A 22869-nucleotide genomic window follows, 5' to 3' on the forward strand; every position below is an offset into this window, starting at 1 on the left:
GGGGCGCGTGATAAGCAGTCGGCGTCGGAGTGTTTTCTTCCGGACTTGTATATTACCGTGACGTCATATTCTTGTAGTCTGAGGCTCCACCGCGCCAGCCGTCCTGAAGGGTCCTTTAAGTTAGCTAGCCAACACAACGCGTGGTGGTCGCTGACGACTATGAATGGCCTGCCATAGAGGTAAGGGCGGAATTTAGCTGTAGCCCAAATGATGGCGAGGCATTCCTTTTCAGTCGTTGAATAATTGCTTTCCGCTTTTGACAGCGACCGGCTAGCATACGATATCACCCGTTCAAGTCCTTCTTTCCTCTGAACTAGGACGGCACCAAGGCCTAGGCTACTGGCGTCAGTGTGGATTTCGGTATCGGCGTCCTCGTCGAAGTGTGCAAGTACCGGCGGCGACTGCATGCGTCGTTTGAGTTCTTGAAATGCCTTGGCCTGCGGCGTTTCATACTTGAACTCGACATCACGTTTGGTTAGATGTGTTAGCGGCTCCGCGATGCGTGAAAAGTCCTTGACAAAGCGCCTATAGTAGGCACACATGCCAAGGAATCTGCGCACTGCCTTCTTGTCGGTTGGCTGCGGGAACTTTGCAATGGCAGCTGTCTTCTGTGGGACGGGGCGTACTCCTGATTTGCTGATGACGTGGCCTAGAAACAAAAGCTCATCGTAAGCGAATCGGCACTTTTCCGGCTTCAGAGTGAGCCCTGATGACTTCATGGCCTCTAGTACTGTCGCAAGCCGCCTCAGGTGATCGTCGAAATTTCCGGCGAAGACGACGACGTCATCCAAGTAAACGAGACAGGTCTGCCACTTCAATCCTGCTGAAACCGTGTCCATCACGCGCTGGAACGTTGCAGGCGCCGAGCACAGTCCGAATGGCATAGCCTTGAACTCGTAGAGGCCGTCTGGGGTGATGAACGCCGTCTTTTCGCGATCTCTTTCGTCGACTTCTATTTGCCAATAGCCAGACTTGAGGTCCATTGACGAGAAGTATTTAGCGTTGCAGAGCCGATCCAGTGCGTCGTCTATTCGTGGGAGGGGGTATACGTCCTTCTTCGTGATCTTGTTCAGACGACGATAATCGACGCAGAAACGCAGGGTTCCGTCCTTTTTTTTCACCAAGACTACAGGAGATGCCCACGGGCTTTTGGATGGCTGGATGATGTCGTCGCGCAGCATTTCGTCGACTTGGTGCCTTATAGCTTCGCGTTCTCGCGTCGAAACTCGGTATGGGCTCTGACGGAGAGGTCGAGCGCCCTCTTCGGTTATTATGCGATGCTTTGCGACTGGGGTTCGTCGAATCCTTGATGACGTCGAAAAGCACTCTTTGTATCGTCGAAGTAGACTTCTGAGCTGTTGTTGCTTAATCGCGGGGAGACTTGGATTTATGTCGAAGTCTGGCTTGGGAACTAAGGTCGTCGGGGTAGATGCGGCGGAATCCGAGAGGACAAACGCATTACTCCGTTCCAGAATTTCCTCGATGTATGCGATCGTCGTGCCCTTGTTGATGTGCTTGAACTCTTGGCTGAAGTTTGTCAGCAACACTTTCGTGTTTCCTCCGTGCAGTCGAGCGATCCCTCTTGCGACGCAAATTTCACGGTCTAGCAGTAGACGTTGGTCACCTTCGATGACGCCTTCTACGTCAGCGGGTGTTTCGGTGCCGACCGAAATAACAATGCTGGAGCGAGGCGGGATGCTCACTTGATGTTCGAGCACACTCAAGGCGTGGTGACTACGAGGGCTCTCCGGCGGTATCGCATGGTCTTCCGACAGCGTTATTGACTTCGACTTCAGGTCGATGACTGCGCCGTGTTGGTTGAGGAAGTCCATGCCGAGAATGACGTCTCGTGAACACTGTTGGAGGATAACGAAGGTGACAGGGTAAGTCCGGTCGTGAATGGTAATTCTTGCCGTGCACATTCCTGTCGGCGTAATCAGGTGTCCTCCAGCGGTCCGAATTTGAGGGCCTTCCCATGCAGTCTTAACCTTCTTCAACTGGACGGCGATGTGTCCACTCATGACTGAGTAATCGGCGCCTATGTCGACTAAGGCGGTGACTGCGTGGCCGTCTAGAAGCACGTCGAGGTCGGTGGTTCTTTGTCTTGCGTTGCAGTTGGGTCTTGGCGTCGGATCACGGCTGCGTCGTGTTGAACTGAAGCTGTTACGTCGCGTCGTTAAGTCGTCTTTCGTCGGTGTAGTCTTGGCTTCCTGACTTCCTCGGGACGGCGGTGTGTCGTTATTATGTCGTCGAGATGGTTTCTTCGGCGTCTTCGTCGGCGGCGGAGGATCTTCGTCAGTTCGACGAACAGCAACCGCACCTCCATCGGTTGCTGCCTTTAGTTTTCCGGATATGGGCTCGCTGACCTGCCCCGGGCTGGGCCAGTGTAAGGTCGGCGCTGCGGCGACAGGTAGCGGCCTGGTGATGGCGAACGCGACGGTCGTCGAGAGCTCCACTGAGTAGCGGCGAGGTAGTCGGCGATATCCCGGGGGCGTTCACCTTGCTGCGGGCGCGGAGCGTTCACGGCGAAACCTCGCAGTCCCATCTCCCGGTATGGACATCGTCGGTAGACGTGACCCGCTTCTCCGCAGTGGTAGCAGAGCGGGCGGTGGTCAGGAGTGCGCCAAATGTCCGTCTTCCTCGCGTAGGTGCGCTGGACGACGGGTGGTCGTGCTGGCTGCGGCGGCGGCGGACGACGGAACTGCGGCGTGACAGGGCCCTGGCGCGGTCGCGGAGGGGGACCTTGACGGCGCGCGACGGCGGCGTAGGTCATCGCTTGCGGCTCAGGCTGCGGCGATTCAGGGGCTACTCCAAGTTGTTGTTGGAGCTCCTCACGCACGGCGTCGGCAATCGAAGCCACTTGAGGCTGTGATGATGGGAACAGCTTTTGTAGCTCCTCCCGCACAACAGCTCGGATAGTCTCGCGTAGGTCGTCGGTGGCCAGTGATTGAACCCCGGCGTAGTTTGTATAGTTCGCGCGGCGATCGAATTGCCGGTTCCGGATCTCGAGTGTCTTCTCAATGTTCGTCGCCTCACGAAGAAACTCTTCGACGGTCTTCGGTGGGCTTCTTACCATCCCGGCGAAAAGTTCCTCCTTTACACCACGCATCAGTAAGCGGACTTTCTTCTGCTTGGCCATATCCGGGTCGGCGTGGCGGAACAAACGGCTCATTTCTTCCGTAAAGATGGCGACGTTTTCGTTAGGTAGCTGCACTCGGGCGTCCAGCATGGCTTCGGCCCTTTCCTTGCGCACGACGCTCGTAAAGGTGCGCAAGAAGCCACTACGGAAGAGGTCCCATGTCGTCAAGGTCGACTCGCGGTTCTCAAACCACGTTCTGGCGGCATCTTCTAAGGCAAAGTATACATGCCGCAGCTTGTCATCGGAGTCCCAGTTGTTAAAAGTCGCGATTCGCTCATAGGTCTCCAGCCAGGATTCTGGGTCTTCAGTCGCTGCTCCATGGAAGGTCGGTGAGTCCCGAGGTTGTTGTAGGATAACGGGGGACGCTGGGGCAGCCATTGGGGTTGTTTTGACCACAATCTTCTTTGTCGACTCAGTTAGAAGTCCGTGCTCTGGGGGCAGTCCTTGCAGTCTGCGGCTAGCACGCTGGTCTTGGGCGATGTTGGTTTTGTCCTCGGGCTTCGGGCTTGGATCGCGGCTTTGCGGGCGCGTTCGGTACATGAACGCACTAGCACCTCCACCAGATGTCACGTGGTGGTGACGTTAAGAACACAGTAGCAATACTGTGAAATGCAAAACTAGATTTTATTGGGCGAACCTGTGCCCACAAAACAGGCTACACTTATAGCACAACGAAAGCGGCGAACACAGTCGACGATCGTCGAAAATCTGATCAGCGAGTCAAGCGCGTCGGCTTTTATACAGCAGTCGTCGAACGTTCCAGACTAATCGTTCGGACCCGCGTACCTTCCACAAAGTTCTACACCATTCGCGTCACGCGATGAAATCAGATAACACAACGTTCGGCGACAACAGACAGCCGGGTAGAAGCATCGATAACTTTCCAGAAACTTCGGATACATGCAGGCGCGTCCCGCGCTGTGCGATTACATTTGTTAGGTGGCGATACGTGGTCGCCCGATAAAGATAAGTACACTTGTCAATATCAATTAAAGAGAGCGATCCATTTTCTAGGACAGCATTCGACTTCAATAATAGCCTGGAGGGTAAAGAACCGAGGGCACATATAACCTTAATTCTGAGACCCTTTGGGATTTCCCTCGGTTTAATGCAGCTAGTGTATGTTTTTAAGTGAAATCTGTAATTTGTTTGTTTGGTGGTGAGTTTGCGGGATTGGAGGAAAGGGCGAGATTTGTTGTTGCGTGTGCTATCCGTAGTGCGCGGTAGTCATTTCTGTTTGGTTCTGGCAGACCTCTGGGGCGAAACATCTTATGGTGGTGTCATTTTACGCTTAATTTTGTTGTCGAGGCCTGGACCGATGCCTGTCTGTATATCTGTCTGCTTATTAGTATATGTAGCTGTTTGCGTGAAGGCTTCGCGAGTGTTTGTGGGCTTCTGTATGAGCGGATGTTGTAAGGGTGGTGTTGGTTTCGCGTCCACCGTCTGTGGTGCAGCTTTGGTGGAACGTGCGTGCGAGCTGGTGTTGAAAATTTCATGCATGTGTTTCTATGTTGAAGCTAACTGGGACGCAGAATTTACTGGTCTTGTTGGTTGCGTCAAATTAAAAGAGTTTCTGAGCCTGTACTTGATGTTAGCAATCTCCTTGACGCCATAAAAATTGGGATATAGTCCGTCACAGGCAAGCAGAATTTCGGGGTCCCGGTGTATTTCAATGTGGTGGATGACATCGACTTTTCGTGTTGGTTTTCAATGTCCAGAATTCATCGAGTTTACGTGTCCCTAGTGCGTGAGCTAGGAGTGTCTGATTGTTGACTAAGTGGCCTGTGTTTCTTTGCGTTCCTGGGGAAGCACTGTTGTCAGGGTGATTTGTGCGTTTCCTCTGCTGGCGTGCAAATCGGTTATGAGCGCTCTCGTGGCCATAACTGTGTTGTCACCGGTGTCGTGGTTAAGGTCATTAGTCCTGCAGTGAAAGACGAACTGTGTGATGTGATGTGGTGCTGCGGCAATGAGGTCCGGGATTTTGTGTTGTGGCGCCACTCTTAAAGCTAATGGGTGATGAGCGTTGGCCTGGTGGGAAGTATTCGTGAATGTACTTGTAGTGACTGTCTCAAATCAGTGGTACGTGTGACGAGAAAAGCGTAGGGCGCTCACCTTGTTCTTTAATCTTCTGTCGGTAGAAATCCAGGGTAAACACGAGGAAGGCGGTAGATGGAAATAGAAATGGACATCGCGCGGACACAGCTAAAAAGCTTCCCAAAGCTGTTGCCGAGCATTTCAACCAACCAGGTCATAACTTTGATGAGCTTAAACTCTAGATTTTACAGTTAAAATACTCTTCTGACGAGAAAAAAAAAATACAGAGAATCATATCCACGAAACACAGAACCGCTTAAAAACTTCTTGAAACGGCTACAAACGGCTATAGACGTCTTTGTATATGATAAGACTCCAAGTAGAATTTCTTCTAAACATAACCTCAGCACTTGGAATATGCTAGTATAAATCCTATTTGCGGTAACACCCACTACTGGTGTCACTAGAGTCTAATTTGCTTAACACATTCCGAACGTTTAACTCAAGAACTTTTTAGATCTTTTCGTCTAAAAGTGCATAAAATGCCAAACAACGTGTTAAAGGTGCGGTTATCGTCAGCCGTCGGCGTTAGCGAATAAAAGACGCCAAAGACAAATCGAAATCGTTGGAAGTAACATAATAACTTGGCTTTGTCGTTAAATAATTTTGCACCAGAACTTCAACAATCAAAGGCGTGTTATTGTTTTCCATACGGGGCGCGCACACGACGCCTGGAAACCATTCTTCTATGCTCTCACAGCAGTTAGTGACAGCAGCACAAGCGAAACGATGGTGTCGCAGAGACCACAGTGGTGTCACAGAGCCACCGCACTGCGATCACTTCTGCAGCAGTCAAGTAGGCACGCTTCAAGTTTGTCAGATATCTCATTCCGTGCTGGAAACACTAGGAGGCAGAAAGTTTGAAAAAACGGCCACTGCCGCCCGCAATGTCTTGGTCGTGGGTTCGTTATGCCAGTTGCGCGTCATTCTAAGCCGTAATGTACATTTACATTGGATAATAACTGGAGTCATTTAGCTGTGCTAATGCTGTTTGCCGTGTGTTTTGCATCATTGCTTGGTGACATCGGCTGTATTGCGTGTTTTCGCAGGCGGCTTACTACCACAATGGCGGGATCTGTGTTCGCCGCCTTCGTGTCTCGGTGCGTCTATGTACGTCGCACGTTCGGAAAACACTTTTTCCGGTAAGCGAAATACATTGCTGTAACAAGCATATGACGCCCCATCGGGCATAATCTTCGTTGACCCGCCAGGCTCGGTGGCCTGCCAGGCTTAGTTAGGCAACATTGGTCACGTGCCGGGCCGACCCGCGGCGGAGGTGAAGCAGGCGTTGAGCGCTCCGCATACGTTGGCCCATCCCGAAGGTAGCGCGATGCCCGGACGACCCGTGGCGGAGGTGAAACAGGCGTTGAGCGCTCCGCGTACGTGGGGCCATCCAGAAGGTAGCGCAATGCTGGGCCGACCCGCGGCGGAGGTGAAGCAGACGTTGAGCGCAGCGCATACTTGTGTCCCTCCCGAAGGTTGTGCCATGCCTGGACGACCCACGGCGGAGGTTAAGCAGGCGTTGAGCGCTCCGCATACGGGGGCCCATCGCGAAGGTAGTGCATCGCCGGGACAACCCGCGGCATAGGTTAAGCAGGCGTTGAGCGCTCCGCATACGTGGACCCATCCCGAAGGTAGTGCAATGCCGGGCCGACCCGCGGCGGAGGTGAAGCAGGCGTTGAGCGCTCCGCAAACGTTGGTCCATCCCAAAGGTAGTGCAATACCGGGCCAACCCTCGGCGGAGGTGAAGCAGGCGTTCAGCGCTCGGCATATGTGGGTTCCATCCCGTAGGTAGTCCAATACCGGGCCAACTCGCGGTGGAGGTGAAGCAGGCATTGAGCGCTCCGCATACGTGGATCCACCCCGAACCTAATGCAATGCCGGGACGACCCGCAGCGGAGGTGAAGCAGGCTTTGAGCTCTACGCATACGTTGGATCCATCCCGAAGGTAGTGCAATGCCGGGCCGACCCGCGGCGTAGGTGAAGCAGGTGTTGAGAGCTCCGCATACGTGCGCCGATCCCTAACGTAGTGCAATGACGGGACGTACCGCGGCGGATTTGAAGCAGGCGTTGAGCTCTCCACATACGTGGGTCCATCCCGAAGGTGAAGAAATGCGGGGCCGGCCCGCGGCGGAGGTGAAGCAAGCATGAGAGCTCGGCATACGTGCGCCTATCTCTAACGTAGTGAAATGACGGGACGACCCGTGACGGAGGTGAAGCAGCCGTTGAGCGCTCCGCATACGTGGGTCAACACTGAAAGTAGTGGAATGCTAGGCCGACACGCGGCGCAGGTGAAGCAGGCGTTGAGAGATTCGCATACGTGGGCCTATCCCTAACGTACTGCAATGACGGGACGACTCGCGACGGAGGTGAAGCAGCCGTCGAGCGCTCCGCATACGTGGGTCCATCCCGAAAGTAATGCAATGCTAGACTGACACGCCGAGGAGGTGAAGCAAGCGTTCAGAACTCCGCATACGTACGCCTATCCTTAACGTAGTGCAATGACGGGACGACCCGCGGTAGAGGTGAAGCAGGCGTTGAGCGCTCCGCATACGTGGGTTCTATCCCGTAGGTAGAGCAATACCGGGCCAACTCGCGGCGGAGGTTAAGCAGGCGTTGAGCGCTCCGCATACGTGGGTCCATCCCGAAAGTAATGCAATGCTAGACTGACACGCCGAGGAGGTGAAGCAAGCGTTCAGAACTCCGCATACGTACGCCTATCCTTAACGTAGTGCAATGACGGGACGACCCGCGGTAGAGGTGAAGCAGGCGTTGAGCGCTCCGCATACGTGGGTTCTATCCCGTAGGTAGAGCAATACCGGGCCAACTCGCGGCGGAGGTTAAGCAGGCGTTGAGCGCTCCGCATACGTGGGTCCATCCCGAAGGTAGTGCAATGAAGGGACGACCCGCGGTGGAGGTGAAGCAGACATTGAACGCTCCGCATACGTGGGACAATCCCGAAGGTCGTGCAATACTAGGCCGACCCGCGGCGGAGTGGAAGAAAGCGTTGAGTGTTTCGCATACGTGGGTCCATCCCAAAGGTAGTGCAATGCCAGGACGACCCGCGGCGGAGGTGAAGCAGGCGTTGAGCGCTCCGCATACAAGGGACCATCCCTAAGGTAGTGCAATACTAGGCTGACCCGCGGCAGAAGTGAAGCAGGCGTTGAGCGCTGTGCATACGTGGGCCCATCCCAAAGGGAGTGCAATGCACTGCCCATCCGCGGTGGAGGTGAAGGAGCCGTTGAGCGCTCATCATACATGGATCAATCCCGAAGGTAGTGCAATGCCGGGCCGACACGCGGCGGAGATGAAGCAGGCGTTGAGCACTCCGCATACGTGGGTCCATTCCGAAGGTAGTGAAATGACGGGACGACCCGCGGCAGAGGTGAAGCAGACATTGAGCGCTCCGCATACGTGGGACAATCCCGAAGGTCGTGCAATACTAGGCCGACCCGCGGCGGAGTGGAAGAAGGCGTTGAGTGCTCCGCATGCGTGGGCCCATCCTGAAGGTAGTGCAATGCACGGCACACGCGCGGTGGAGGTGAGGAGCCGTTGAGCGCTCCGCATACGTGGGTCCATCACGAAGGTAGTGCAATGCCGGGACGACCCGCTGCGGAGGTGAAGCACGCGTCGAGCGCTCCACATACGTGGGTCCATCCCGAAGGTAGTGCAATTCAGGGACGACCCGCGGCGAAGGTGAAGCACGCGTTGAGCGCTCCGCATACGTGGGTCCATCCCGAAAGTAGTGCAATGCCGGTACGACCCGCGGCGGAGTTGAAGCAGTCGTTGAGCACTCTGCATACGTAGGTTCCATCCCGTAGGTATTGCAGTGCGGGGACGACCCGCGGCGAAGGTGAACGGCGCGTTGAGCGCTCCGCACACGTGGGTCCATATTGATAGTAGTGCAATGACGGGACGACCCGCGGCGGAGGTAAAGCAGGCGTTGAGCGCTCCGCATACGTGGCACCATCCCGAAGGTAGTGCATTACTAGGCCGACCCGCGGCAGAAGTGAAGCAGGCGTTGAGCGCTGTGCATACGTGGGTCCATTCCGAAAATAGTTCAATGCTAGGCCGACACGCGGCGGAGGTGAAGCAGGCGTTGAGTACTCCGCATGCGTGGGCACATCCCGAAGGTAGTTCATTGCCGGGAGGACCCGCGGCGGAGGTGAAGCAGGCGTTGAGAGCTCCGCATACGTGCGCCTATATCTAACGTAGTGCAATGACGGGACGTACCGCGGCGGAGTTGAAGCAGGCGTTGAGCTCTCCGCATACGTGGGTCCATCCCGAAGGTAAAGAAATGCGGGGCCGCCCGCGGCGGAGGTGAAGCAAGCGTTGAGAGCTCCGCATACGTGCGCCTATCCCTAACGTAGTGAAATGACGGGACGACCCGTGACGGAGGTGAAGCAGCCGTTGAGCGCTCCGCATACGTGGGCCCCTCCTGAAAGTAGTGGAATGCTTGGCCGACAGGCGGCGGAGGTGAAGCAGGCGTTGAGAGATTCGCATACGTTGGCCTATCCCTAACGTAGTGCAATGACGGGCCGAACCGCGGCGGACGTGAAGCATGCGTTGAGCGCTCGATATACATTGGCCCATCCCGAAGGTAGTGCAATGCGGGACGACCCGCTCTGGAGGTGAAGGAGGCGTTGAGTGTTTCGCATACGTGGGTCCATACCGAAGGTAGTGCAATGCCGGGACGACCGGCGGCGGAATTGAAGCAGTCGTTGAGCCCTCCGCATACGTGGATTCTATCCCGTAATTCTATCCCGTTCCGCATACGTGGGACCATCCCTATGGTTGTGCAATACTAGGCCGACCCGCGGCAGAGGTGAAGCAGGCGTTAAGCGCTCCCCATACGTGGGTCCATCCGGAAGGTAGTGCAATGCCGGGCCGACCTGCGGCGGAGGTGAAGCAGGCATTGAGCGCTCCTGATACGTGGATCCATCCCGAAGTTAGGGCAATGCCGGGACGACCCGCGGCGGAGGTGAAGCACGCGTTGAGCGCTCCGCATACGTGGGTCCGTCCCTAAGGTAGTGCAATGCCGGGCCGACCCGCGGCGGAGTGGAAGCAGCCGTTGAGTGCTCCGCATGCGTGGGTCTATCACGAAGGTAGTGCAATGCACGGCCCACCCGCGGCGGAGGTGAAGGAGCCGTTGAGCGCTCATCATACGTGGGTCAATCCCGAAGGTGGTGCAATGCCTGGACGACCCGCGGCGGAGGTGAAGCACTCGTCGAGCGCTCCCCATACGTGGATCCATCCCGAAGGTAGTGCAATGCAGGGACAACCCGCGGTGAAGGTGAAGCAGGCGTTGAGCGCTCCGCATACGTGGGTTCCATTGCGTAGGTATTGCAATGCGGGGACGACCCGCGGCGAAGCTGAAGCGCGCGTTGAGCGCTCCGCATACGTGGATCCATCCCGAAGGTAGTGCAATGCCGGGACGACCGGCGGCGGAGTTGAAGCAGTCGTCGAGCCCTCCGCATATGTGGGTTGTATTTCGTGGGTAGAGCAATACCGGGTCAACTCGCGGCGGAGGTTAAGCAGGCGTTGAGCGCAGATCATACGTGGTTCCATCCCGAAGGTAGTGCAATGCCGGGCCGAAACGCGGCTGAGGTGAAGGAGGCGTTGCGAGCTCCGCATACGTGGAGCAATCCCGAAGGTAGTGCAATAGTAGGCCGACCCGCGGCAGAAGAGAAGCAGGCGTTGAGTGCTGTGCAAACGTGGGTCCATCCCGAAAATAGTGCAATGCTAGGCCGAAATGCGGCTGAGGTGAAGCAGGCGTTGCGAGCTCCGCATACGTGGAGCAATCCCGAAGGTAGTGCAATGCGGAGCCGACCAGCGGCGGAGGTGAAGCAGGCGTTGAGCGCTCCATATTCTCACGAGAGGAAAAGCCAGTCAGTCAGTTCTAAGCGAACGGCCGTTTGCGGTTCGTTTTTGCCGCAGCTACCACGCACACTTCTTCCTCGACTTCTAGCGTAACTAGTACGTGCCATTACCCTTCCCTCCAAAAAAAATGAATAAATAAATAAAGTTGGGGAGATGTTAAATGCCACAAGGACAAAATAAAAGAAATGAGAAAGACAACGGACGTGATGACGACAGGGGCCACATCACAAAGTTTGTGGATGAGAGTCAGCGCGAATGGTAGGGCTTCATCCTGGTAACGTGAACAATGTCAGAGGAACGTGGTCTACGGGAGTGGTGCGAAGTGTCGGCTGGAATAACTTCGTAGTTGACAGGACTTAGACGACGCAAAACTATGTAGGGTCCAATGTATCGGCGCAATAATTTTTCTGACCGGCCTCTTTGACGTATAGGGGTCCAAACCCATACAAGATCTCCCGGGTTGTATGTGACGTCTCGCTGGCTTATGTTGTATCGACGAGCATCTTGACTTTGTCGGGATAGAATTCGTTGCCGTGCAAGGTGCCGCGCTGCTTCGGCACGCTGAACAAAGGCGTCTGTATCTGGTGCGGTAGGTTGAGACGAAGTTGGTAGGAGTATCACGTCGAGCATAGTGGTGACGTCGCGTCCGTAGACCAGACGAAAAGGAGGAAACCCGGTGGTTTCTTGCAGGGCAGTGTTGTACGCGAATGTCACATACGGGAGCAGTTCGTCCAAATTTTTATGATCCATGGCAACATACATGGAAAGCATATCCGCAATCGTTTTGTTGAGACGCTCAGTTAAACCGTTAGTCTGCGGGTGATACGCAGTTGCCGTACGTTGCGTTGTTCCGCTCAGCTGCAGAATATCTCGGACCAACTGGGCAGTGAAGGCCGTACCACGGTCTGTGATGACGACAGCGGGAGCACCATGTCGAAGGACGATATTTTTGATAAAGAAGTTAGCAACATCTGAAGCAGTAGCTCGCTGAACGGCTTGTGTTTCGCAGTATCGAGTGAGGTAATCGGTGGCGACAACGATCCAGCGGTTATCAGCCGAAGACTTGGGAAATGGGCCGAGTAAATCCATCCCAACTTGTTCAAAAGGTGAACAAGGAGGTCGGGCAGGCTGAAGCAGACCGGCTGGTTTCAGTGGTGGAACTTTGCGACGCTGGCAATCTCGACAACTTCTGACGTACTTTTCACGGTTTTTGTGAGTTTTCGCCAGTAGTATTTCTGCTTGATCCTCGTGAGAGTACGCGTGAAACCAAGATGCCCGGACGTTGGTTCGTCGTGGCATGCACGTAGAACGTCGTCGCGGAGAGTAGCGGGAACAACGAGCAGGAAAACGGTTGCCGTAGGGTGAAAGTTCCGCTTGTATAGGACGTCGCCACGTAGGCAGAAAGAGGACAAGTGACGCGCGAACTGCCGTGGGGGTTGTGGGCGGCTTCCTTCAAGGTATTCAATCAAGGGCTGGAGCTCGGAATCTTGGCGTTGCTGTTGAGCAAAGTTTAAAGACGGAAGAGTACAAAGAAAACCAGAATCGTCGTCAGTATCTAGTGGTGCGGGTTCCACGGGGGCGCGGGAGAGACAGTCGGCGTCAGTGTGTTTCTGGCCAGACTTATAGACGATGGTCACATCAAATTCCTGCAACCGAAGGCTCCATCTTGCGAGACGGCCTGAAGGATCTTTGAGATTCGCCAGCCAGCAGAGAGAGTGGTGGTCGCTGACGACACGGAAGGGGCGTCCGTACAGGTATGGGCGGAACTTCTGGATAGCCCATATGACTGCCAGACATTCTTTTTCAGTTGCTGAGTAGTTTTTTTCAGCAGCAGACAAGGTTCGGCTGGCATACGCAATAACGCGCTCAACACCAGCTTGAAACTGTACGAGTGTCGCTCCGAGACCAACGTTACTAGCATCAGTATGCACTTCTGTGTCAGCCTCGGTGTCAAAGTGACCAAGGATCGGTGGTGTCTGTAGACGTCGCTGAAGCTCGTGGAAGGCGTCGGATTGTGCCGGGCCCCAAACAAATGTGACGTCGTTCTTGATGAGTCGTTGCAAAGGTTCGGCAATTTCACAAAAATTGGGTACAAAACGGCGGTAATACGCGCAAAGCCCTAAAAATCGGCGGACATCGTGTTTTGTCTTCGGTATCGGAAACAGAGCAACTGCCATGGCTTTGTCAGGGTCAGGGCGCACACCGGTGCTGCTGACAATATGACCTAGAAATTTGAGCTCCTCGTAGCCAAAGTGACATTTTTCGGGCTTCAGGGAGAGGCCGGCGGTGCGGATAGCTTGAAGAACCGCCTCAAGCCGCTGGATGTGTTGTTCAAACGTGGTGGAAAAAACAACTACATCGTCTAAGTAGACTAAACACGAGTTCCACTTGAGGTCAGATAAAACTGTGTCCATCATGCGTTGAAATGTGGCCGGAGCGGAACACAATCCAAAAGGGAGGACCTTAAATTGATAGAGACCGTCGGGTGTTATAAACGCCGTTTTTTCCTGGTCCCGTTCGTCAACTTCAATTTGCCAGTACCCACTACGCAGATCCATTGAAGAAAAGTAACGGGCATGTCGCAGGCGATCCAAGGAGTCGTCAATTCGAGGAAGTGGGTAAACGTCTTTTTTCGTGACCTTGTTCAGTTTGCGATAATTGACACAGAATCGTAGTGAACCGTCTTTCTTTTTAACTAATACAACAGGTGAAGCCCAAGGACTTGTCGATGGTTGAATGACATCATCGTCAAGCATTTGTTTTACTTGATGACGAATAGCATCCTGTTCTCTCTGCGACACGCGATAAGCGTGTTGGCGAACAGGTTGGACGGTCGGTTCAGTGATGATTCTGTGTTTGATTAAAGGAGTCTGTTTGACCTTCGACGTGGTGGCGAAACAGTCGCTAAATGAGGATAGCAGAGTGAGGAGCCTCTCCTTCTCGTTTTGGTCTAGCTGTGGGTTGACATTGATGTGACTGGTCAAGTCCACATCGCTGGGTTCCGGAATCGAGATTGTCGTTACCGAAGCACAGGCGTTGGGCTCGGCTACCGTTTCAAAGTAGGCTATGGTGGTATGCCTCGCAAAGTGCTTGTATTCGGCACTGAAGTTGGTAACTAGAATCGTGGTTTGCCTTTGTTGGAGCTCTACGAGACCTCGTGCGACGCCGACTTCGCGATCCAGCAATATGGTGAGGTTACCTTCGGCGATGCCTATTCCTAGTTGGTCTTGGGGGCATTCAACGAGGACGAAGATGCTACTTCGAGGCGGTAACGTCACGCAGTCATCGACCACGCGTAAAGCCGCGCGGTGATGTTCATCCTCCACACTCGAATCCGAAGAAACATAGTTAGAAAAACTCACGAACAAGTCACGAAGGTTAATGATCGCCCCATATTCCTGGAGAAAATCCATGCCCAGTATAACTAGCCGAGAACACTTGGGCAGCACAAGGAAAGACGCTACGAAAGTCGAAGTAGAAATTGCAAGTCTGGCGGTGCATCGTCCAATGGGTGACACGAGGTGCCCTCCGGCCGTAATCAGATGTGGGCCGTCCCACGCTGTCAGCACCTTGCGTAGCCGAGTGGCCAGTGAGGCACTCAAAACCGAGTAGTCAGCTCCCGTATCTACAAGTGCAGTTACAGGATAACCGTCGATTGAAGGAGTAATAGCAGCAGAAGTTCTTTTTGCAGTTTCGAATGAAGGCGTCAGCGGTACGTCGCGAGGGGATGGCGTCGGCGGAGGATATTTGACGGTTCGCATGACAGCGGCCTCAACCCCCGAGGTCGCCGTTTTCAGTTTCCCCGGCGCGGGCTTCCACCGTTGACTCCAGCGGAATCAAAGGTGGGTCGAGCACGGTTTGGTGACGCGTACCGACGAGGTGAAGGTGACCGTGACTGTCTTCGCTGTTGGGCAGGAGGAAGCCGGTTACTTTCTAAGTATTGCTCGATTTCGTGCGGGCGTTCGCCATAGCGCGGGCAACGGGCCTCCGGATGGTATCCCCGCTGACCAATCCGTCGGTACTGGCAGTCGCGATACATGTGACCAGCCTCCCCGCAGTTGTAGCACAACGGACTGTTGTCGGGGGCGCGCCATACTGTAGATTTGCGCGGACCAGGATGAAAGGGTGCTTGCGGATTCGTGCGGTGGATCAGACTTGGGGAGCGTCGAGAAATCCCAGCAGGCGGCTGCGAAAAACGGCCCGTCGACGGCGCGCAAGCCCGAAGAGCATCCGCGTACGAGAACGTGGGAGATTCGGGTCGTGTTGGTGGCAAGGGATGAACCACTTTGCCGATTTCTTCCCGAATGACATCCGTAAGAACCGCGGCACTGGGAGGTGCCGGAGCCGATGCATAGGACTTCTGCAGTTCTTCTCGAACAATTTGTCGTATTAGCTCGCTAAGGGACTCCCTGTCATCATTTGCAGGTACGAGAGAGCATGCAGCAGTCATGGTGGTCTGGCGTTCATACTGCGAGAGCCGCTGCCGAAGCATGCGTTTCATGACTGTTGCCTCACGAACGAACTGAGAGACTGTTGTAGGAGGATTGCGCACGAGGCCCGCGAAAAGCTGTTCCTTTACGCCTCGCATTAACAGACGCACCTTCTTGCCTTCTGGCATTAGTGGATCGGCCCGACGGAACAATCGCGTCATGTCTTCGACGAACATGGCGACGGTTTCGTTTCGCATTTGGAACCTCGAAGACAGTGCCTGTTCGGCTCTTTCTTTCCTTTCGAGAGTGCAGAAGGCTTCGCAAAGCAGTCGGTAAAACTCCTGCCAGCTTGTAAATGAGGCTTCGTGGTTCTCGTACCATACTCTCGCCGCGTCTAAAAGGGAAAAGTAGACGTTCTTCAACTTACGGCGATCGTCCCAGTCGTTAAAGGCGGCGACCCGGTCGAAATGGTCCAACCAGTCTTCAACGTCCTCAAAGGCGTCGCCATGGAACGGGTTAGGCGTGCGAGGCGCGTTGAGAATGCATGGTACGGCAGCATTTGGGATCCCCTCGGTTTGGCTTGCGGTAGTTGTTGGCATCTTCCTCACGGAGCTTGCCAGGGGACTGTATTGCGGTGGAAGACCTTGGAGGCGACGGCTGCTTCGATAGATTTCTGCCGTCCTCGAGGTACTGGCGTCGGTAGCTTCTGGTTCAGGACCCGTAGGCATACGATGGATGCGTACCCAGCAGCTCCACCAGTTTGTCACGAGAGGAAAAGCCAGTCAGTCAGTTCTAAGCGAACGGCCGTTTGCGGTTCGTTTTTGCCACAGCTACCACGCACACTTCTTCTTCCTCGACTTCTAGCGTAACTACTGCGTGCCAATATACATTGGCCCATCCCGAAGGTAGTACAATGCGGGACGACCCGCTCTGGCGGTGAAGGAGGCGTTGAGTGTTTCGCATACGTGGATCCATCCCGAAGGTAGTGCAATATACTAGGCTGACCCGCGGCAGAAGTGAAGCAGGCGTTGAGCGCTGTCCATACGTGGGTCCATCCCAAAGGTAGTGCAATGCACGGCCCATGCGCGGTGGAGGTGAAGGAGCCGTTGAGCGCTCATCATACATGGGTCAATCCCGAAGGTGGTGCAATGCCGGGACGACCCGCGGCTGAGGTGAAGCAGGCATTGAGCGCTCCCTGACACGTGGATCCATCCCGAATGTAGCGCAATGGCGGGACGACCCGCAGCAGAAGTGAAGCAGGCGTTGAGCGCTCCGCATATGTGGGACCATCCCGAACGTCGTGCAATACTAGGCCGACCCACGGCGGAGTGGAAGCAGGCGTTGAGTGTTCCGCATGCGTGGACCCATCCTGAAGGTAGTGCAATGCACGGCACACCCGCGGCGGAGTTGAAGCAGCCGTTGAGCACTCTGCATACGTAGGTTCCATCCCGTAGGTATTGCAATGCGGGGACGACCCGCGGCGAAGGTGAAGGGCGCGTTGAGCGCTCCGCATACGTGGCTCCATCCCGAAGGTAGTGCAATGCCGGGACGACCAGCGGCGAAGGTGAAGCATGCGTTGAGCTCTCCGCATACGTGGGTCCATTCCGTAAATAGTGCAATGCTAGGCCGACACGCGGTGGAGGTGAAGCAGGCGTTGAGAGTTCCGCATACGTGGGGCAATACCGAAGGCAGTGAAATGCCGGGCCGACCCGCGGTGGAATGGAAGCAGGCGTTGAGAGCTCCGCATACGTGCGCCTATACCTAACGTAGTGCAATGACGGGACGTATTGCGGTGGAGTTGAAGAGGCTTTGAGCTCTCCGCATTCGTGGGTCCATCCTGAAGGTAAAGAAATGCGGGGCCGGCCCGCGGCTGAGGTGAAGCCAGCGTTGAGAGCTCCGCATACGTGCGCCTATCCCTAACGTAGTGAAATGACGGAATGACCCGCGGCAGAGGTGAAGCAGGCGTTGAGCGCTCCGCATACGTGGGACCATCCAGAAGGTAGTGCAATACTAGGCTGACCCGCGGCGGAGTGGAAGCAGGCGTTGAGTTCTCCGCATGCGTGGGCCCATCCCGAAGGTTGTGCAATGCGCAGCACACCCGCGGTGGAGGTGAAGGAGCCGTTGAGCTTTCCGCATACGTGGATCCATCACGAAGGTAGTGCAATGCCGGGACGACCCGCGGCGGAGGTGAAGCACGCGTCGAGCGCTCCGCATACGTGGGTCCATCCCGAACGTAGTGCAATGCAGGGACGACCCGCGGCGAAGGTGAAGCACGCGTTTAGGGCTCCGCATACGTGGGTCCATCCCGAAATTAGTGCAATGCCGGTGCGACGCGCGGCGGAGTTGAAGCAGTCGTCGAGCCCTCCGCATACGTGGGTTCTATTTCGTAGGTAGAGCAATACCGGGTCAACTCGCGGCGGAGGTGAAGCAGGCGTTGAGCGCAGATCATACGTGGTTCCATCCCGAAGGTAGTGCAATGCCGGGCCGAAACGCGGCTGAGGCGAAGGAGGCGTTGCGAGCTTTGCATACGTGGAGCAATCCCGAAGGTAGTGCAATAGTAGGCCGACCCGCGGCAGAGGAGAAGCAGGCGTTGAGTGCTGTGCAAACGTGGTTCCATCCCGAAAATAGTGCAATGCTAGGCCGACACGCGGCGGAGGTGAAGCAGGCGTTGAGAGCTCCGCAAATGTGGAGCAATCCCGAAGGTAGTGCAATGCTGGGCCGATCCGTTGTGGAGTGGAAGCAGGCGTTGAGTACTGCGCATGCGTGGGCACATCTCGAAGGTAGTACATTGCGGGGCCGACCCGCGGTGGAGGTGAAGCATGCGTTGAGCGCTCCACATGCGTGGGTCCATCCCGAAGGTAGTGCAATGCCGGGCCGACCCGCGGCGGAGGTGAAGCAGGCGTTGAGCGCTCCATATACATGGGCCCATCCTATAAGGTAGTGCAATGCGGGACGACCCGCTCTGGAGGTGAAGGAGGCGTTGAGTGTTTCGCATACGTGGGTCCATATGGAAGTTAGTGCAATGCCAGGACGACCCGCGGCGGAGGTGAAGCAGGCGTTGAGCGCTCCGCGTACGAGGGACCATCCCGAAGTTACAGAAATACTAGGCCGACCCGCGGTGGAGTGGAAGCAGGCGTTGAGTGCTCCGCATGCGTGGGCCCATCCCGAAGGTTGTGCAATGCACGGCACACCCGCGGTGGAGGGGAAGGAGCCGTTGAGCGCTCATCATACGTGGGTCAATCCCGAAGGTGGTGCAATGCCGCGACGACCCGCGGCGGAGGTGAAGCACGCGTCGAGCGCTCCCTATCCGTGGATCCATCCCGAAGGTAGTGCAATACTAGGCCGACCCGCGGCAGAAGTGAAGCAGGCGTTGAGCGCTGTGCATAAGTGGGTCCATCCCGTAAATTGTGTAATGCTAGGCCGACATGCGGCGCAGGTGAAGCAGGCGTTGAGAGCTCCGCATACATGAGCAATCCCGAAGGTAGTGCAATGCCGGGCCGACCCCGCTGGAATGGAAGCAGGCGTTGAATACTCCGCATGCGTGGGCGCATCCCGAAGGTAGTACATTGCCGGGCCGACCCGCGGCGGTGACGGAGGCGTTGAGCGCTCCATATACATGGGCCCATCCCGAAGGTATTGCAATGCGGGACGACCCGCTCTGGAGGTGAAGGAGGCGTTGAGTGTTTCGCATACGAGGGGCCATACCGAAGGTAGTGCAATGCCCCGAGGACGCGCGGCGGAGGTGAAGCAAACGTTGAGCGCTCCGCATACGTGGGTCCATCCCAAAGGTAGTGCAATGCAGGGCCGACCGGCGGCGTAGGTGAAGCAGGCGTTTAGTGCTACGCATACGTGGATCCATCCCGAAGGTAGCGCAATGCGGGACGACCCACTGCGGAGGTGAAGCAGGCCTTGAGCGCTCCGCATACGTGGGCCCATCCCGAAGGTAGTGCAATGCCGCTAAAACCCGCGGCGGAGGTGAAGACAGCATTGAGCACTCCGCATATGTGCATCCATCCCGAAGGTAGTGTGATGCCGGGCCGATCCGCGGTAGACGTGAAACAGGCGTTGAGCGCATTGGATACATCGGTTCACCCCGGATGTAGTGCAATGCGGTGCGACCCGCTGCGGAGGTGAAGCAGGCGTTGAGTGCTGCGCATCCTTGAGGCCACACCGAATGTACTGCAATGCCGCGACTACCCGCGGCGGAGGAAGGAGGCGTTGAGTGCTACGCATACGTGGGTCCATCCCGAATGTAGTGGAATGCGCGAAGACCCGCTGCAGAGGTGAAGCAGGCGTTGAGTTCTCAGCATACGTGAGTCCATCTCGAAGGTAGTGCAATGCGAGACGACCCCCTGTGGAAGTGAAGCAGGCGTGGAGTGCTCCGCATACTTGGGTACATATTGTTACGTGTGGAAAGACACAGACGAAAGGTGCTATTTACACGCTACTTACACTGGAGCCAGGCAGCCAGGCTGACACTCGCTCGTGCCAAGGGCACCTACCAACTTCTTCGTCGTTCTCGCGGCGGCTCGTCTCTTGAGCATCGCTTCATGATATCGTAATATTACCCCCCGGCGGCAAAAGCACCGTCACGGTGCTGTTAAATATCCAAGGTTCATGGAGAGTTGTAGGGTTTGAGCCGGGCAACGTGCACAACGTCACTGGTTGTCACAGCGGAGCACGTGGTGGGCTTGGCTAGAGCCATTTCATAGGCGATATCGGTCACTTTGTGTATCACGCGATATGGCCCGGTGTAACAGGAAAACAGTTTTTTACAAAGGCCGACTTTACGCGATGGTGACCAAAGCAACACGAGGGCGCCGAGCACAAAATGGACATCACGGTGACGGAGGTCGTAGCGTTGTTTCTGCTTGTGTTGAGACACTTGTAGACGAGCACGCGCAAGTTGACGAGCATGGTCAGCATGGGCGATTGCATCACAGGCATAATCGCTAGTTGAAGCTGTGGTGGAAGGAAGCACATTGTCCACTGGTAGCGTCGGTTCGCGGCCATACAATAGGTACAACGGGGAAAAGCCAGCAGTTTCGAGACGGGAAAAGTTGTACGCAAAGGTAATGTAAGGTAGAGCCAGGTCCCAGTCACAGTGGTCGTCTGAAACGTATTTGGATAGCATGTCTGTAAGGGTGCGGTTCAAACGCTCAGTGAGGCTTTTCGTTTGAGGGTGGTAGGAGGTAGTAAATTTAGGGTGTATTTTGAGCAGGCACGCATGATGTCGTCAATGGCTTTGGCCAAAAAGGTGCGGCCGCGGTCTGTAAGTAATTGACGTAGAGCACCATGCATCAAAATGATATCATGTAGCAGGAAGTCCGCAACATCAGTTGCGCAACTGGGCGGAAGAGCACGGGTTACGGCGTAGCGGGTCGCGTTGTCCGCCGCGACTGCAACCCACTTGTTTCCTGATGTGGATTCCGGAAATGGGCCGAGAAGGTCCAAGCCGACACGATGGAAGGGCTCGGCAGGGATGTCGAGCGGCTTCAGGTAACCAGCGGGGAGCTGGGAAGGCTTCTTGCGTCGTTGGCAAAGTTCACAAGTGGCGACGTTACGTCGTGCGGAACGGGCAAGGCCCGGCCAGAAAAAACGGCGACGTACACGGTCATAGGTTTGAGATACGCCGAGGTGTCCTGCCGTTGGTGCGCCGTGAAGCTCTTCTAGAACGTCATTCAAGGGCGTCGTCTATACGTGGGAGCGGGTAGACGTCCTTCTTTGTAATGCTGTTCAGATGACGGTAGTCTACACAGAAGCGCCACGTGCCGTCCTTCTTCTTAACGAACACCACAGGTGACGCCCAGGGACTCGATGAAGGCTCAAATATGTTTTTATCGAGCATTTTGTTCACTTCATCTTGAATTACTCGGCGTTCCGACGCAGAAACTCGATACGGTCGTCGGTGAATAGGCGCAGCATCGCCAGTAAGAATCCCATGCTTGACCGCGAGCGTCTGGCCTAAAGGGCGATCGTCGAAGTCGAAAATATCGCGGTAGGACGATAATACTTCGCAAAGGTCTTCAGCCTGCATAGAGGACAGGTCCGTCGCAACCATTTTCTTTATGTTGGGATCAAAGCCCGAGGCTGGCGCGAGGGGCATGCTAAGCTCGCGAGAACCATTCTGAGACAATCAATGGTGGCAAAGCAAATACCTTGCGGTAGAATTTGCTTTGCCAATCAAAAGTTACAGACAGGCATGCGAGTGTGGTTCGCGGTAATTGTAAGTATACTGTGAGGCACGGTGACGTCATACTGTATTGGGATGTCGGGCAGAGGAGTGACGAGGTACTCGCCATCAGGAACTGCTGGGAAAGACAACAGTTCAACGTAGGCTATGGACTTTGGCGGCAGGCGACGAAAGCCGGTGGAGCGTAAGCGGTAGTGGGGTGCGTCAGAAGGTTCTGCGAGCATTGGCAACTCAAGGCGAAGGGCACTGGAAGAGCAGTCAATAAGGGCAGAATGGGCGGAGAGAAAATTGAGGCCGAGAATGAAGTCGTGGGGGCAATGAGCAATTAAGGTGAAGAGGACAGGAGTGTGGCGGCCGGCGATGCTGACACGTGCCGTACACATGCCGATGATAGGCACAGTACCGCCATCCGCAACGCGGACGACGCGTGCCGACGCTGGGGAGAGGAGCTTGTTCAGTCGTCGTTGGAGGCAGCACTCATAATCGAAAAATGTGCTCCTGTATCGATGAGTGCCGTGACAGGATAGCCGTCAACGTCAACGTCAAGAAGGTTTTGGTTCGTGGGTAACGTGAGCAGTGGATTTGAGGACAGGGTCGACAACGCAGCTTCACCTCCAGAAGCTGCAGTGCCTAGTTTTCCGGCTGGGTCCGGGAGGCGATAGGCGACGAAGAGAAGCGGCGGGGTTAGGGCGAACGAGACTGGTGGCGTCGAGGTGAGGGCGAGCGGCTGTAGCGAAGGTTCGGAGCAGGGGCATCAGCGGTTGTGGGTTCATGGCGGGTGGCATAGGGTACAGGAGGTCCAAAGGTGCGGGAATAAGTGGCGGCGTAAGTCCGAGGAGGTGGTGGCCATCGGTTTCGGCAGTGACGGGCGACAGCCTGAATCATCGCAATGGTGGTTGCTGGCGGATCGGCAGGCGTCGTGGAGAAGGCTGGCGAACAGGTGGCCTCGAGTTCGCGGCGAACAATACAGGTGACGTCGTCGCAGGTGGTGGTCTGACGCAGCCGACCCTCACATGTCGACGTAGCAGCAGTGTTGGGTAGCCGCTCAATGTATTGTGAGATACGGCGGCTCTTAGCCTGTTCAAGGCGACGGCATTCTTTTATAATGGCGTCTATAGTCGAGACGTTGCCGA

General features: G+C 55.6%; 1 long non-coding RNA gene across 1 annotated transcript in view; it reads left to right on the forward strand.

Moving 5' to 3' along the window:
- Positions 1–6221: 6221 nt before the first annotated feature.
- Positions 6222–22869, forward strand: part of LOC129387061 (uncharacterized) — a 145800-nt gene continuing 129152 nt past the window's right edge. The window contains exon 1 of the long non-coding RNA XR_008614374.2: positions 6222–6375. This is a non-coding gene — a long non-coding RNA (uncharacterized lncRNA). The remainder of the gene's footprint in view (positions 6376–22869) is intronic.

The sequence above is a fragment of the Dermacentor andersoni genome, chromosome 2 (assembly GCF_023375885.2).
Source record: "Dermacentor andersoni chromosome 2, qqDerAnde1_hic_scaffold, whole genome shotgun sequence".
Lineage (NCBI taxonomy): Eukaryota > Metazoa > Arthropoda > Arachnida > Ixodida > Ixodidae > Dermacentor > Dermacentor andersoni.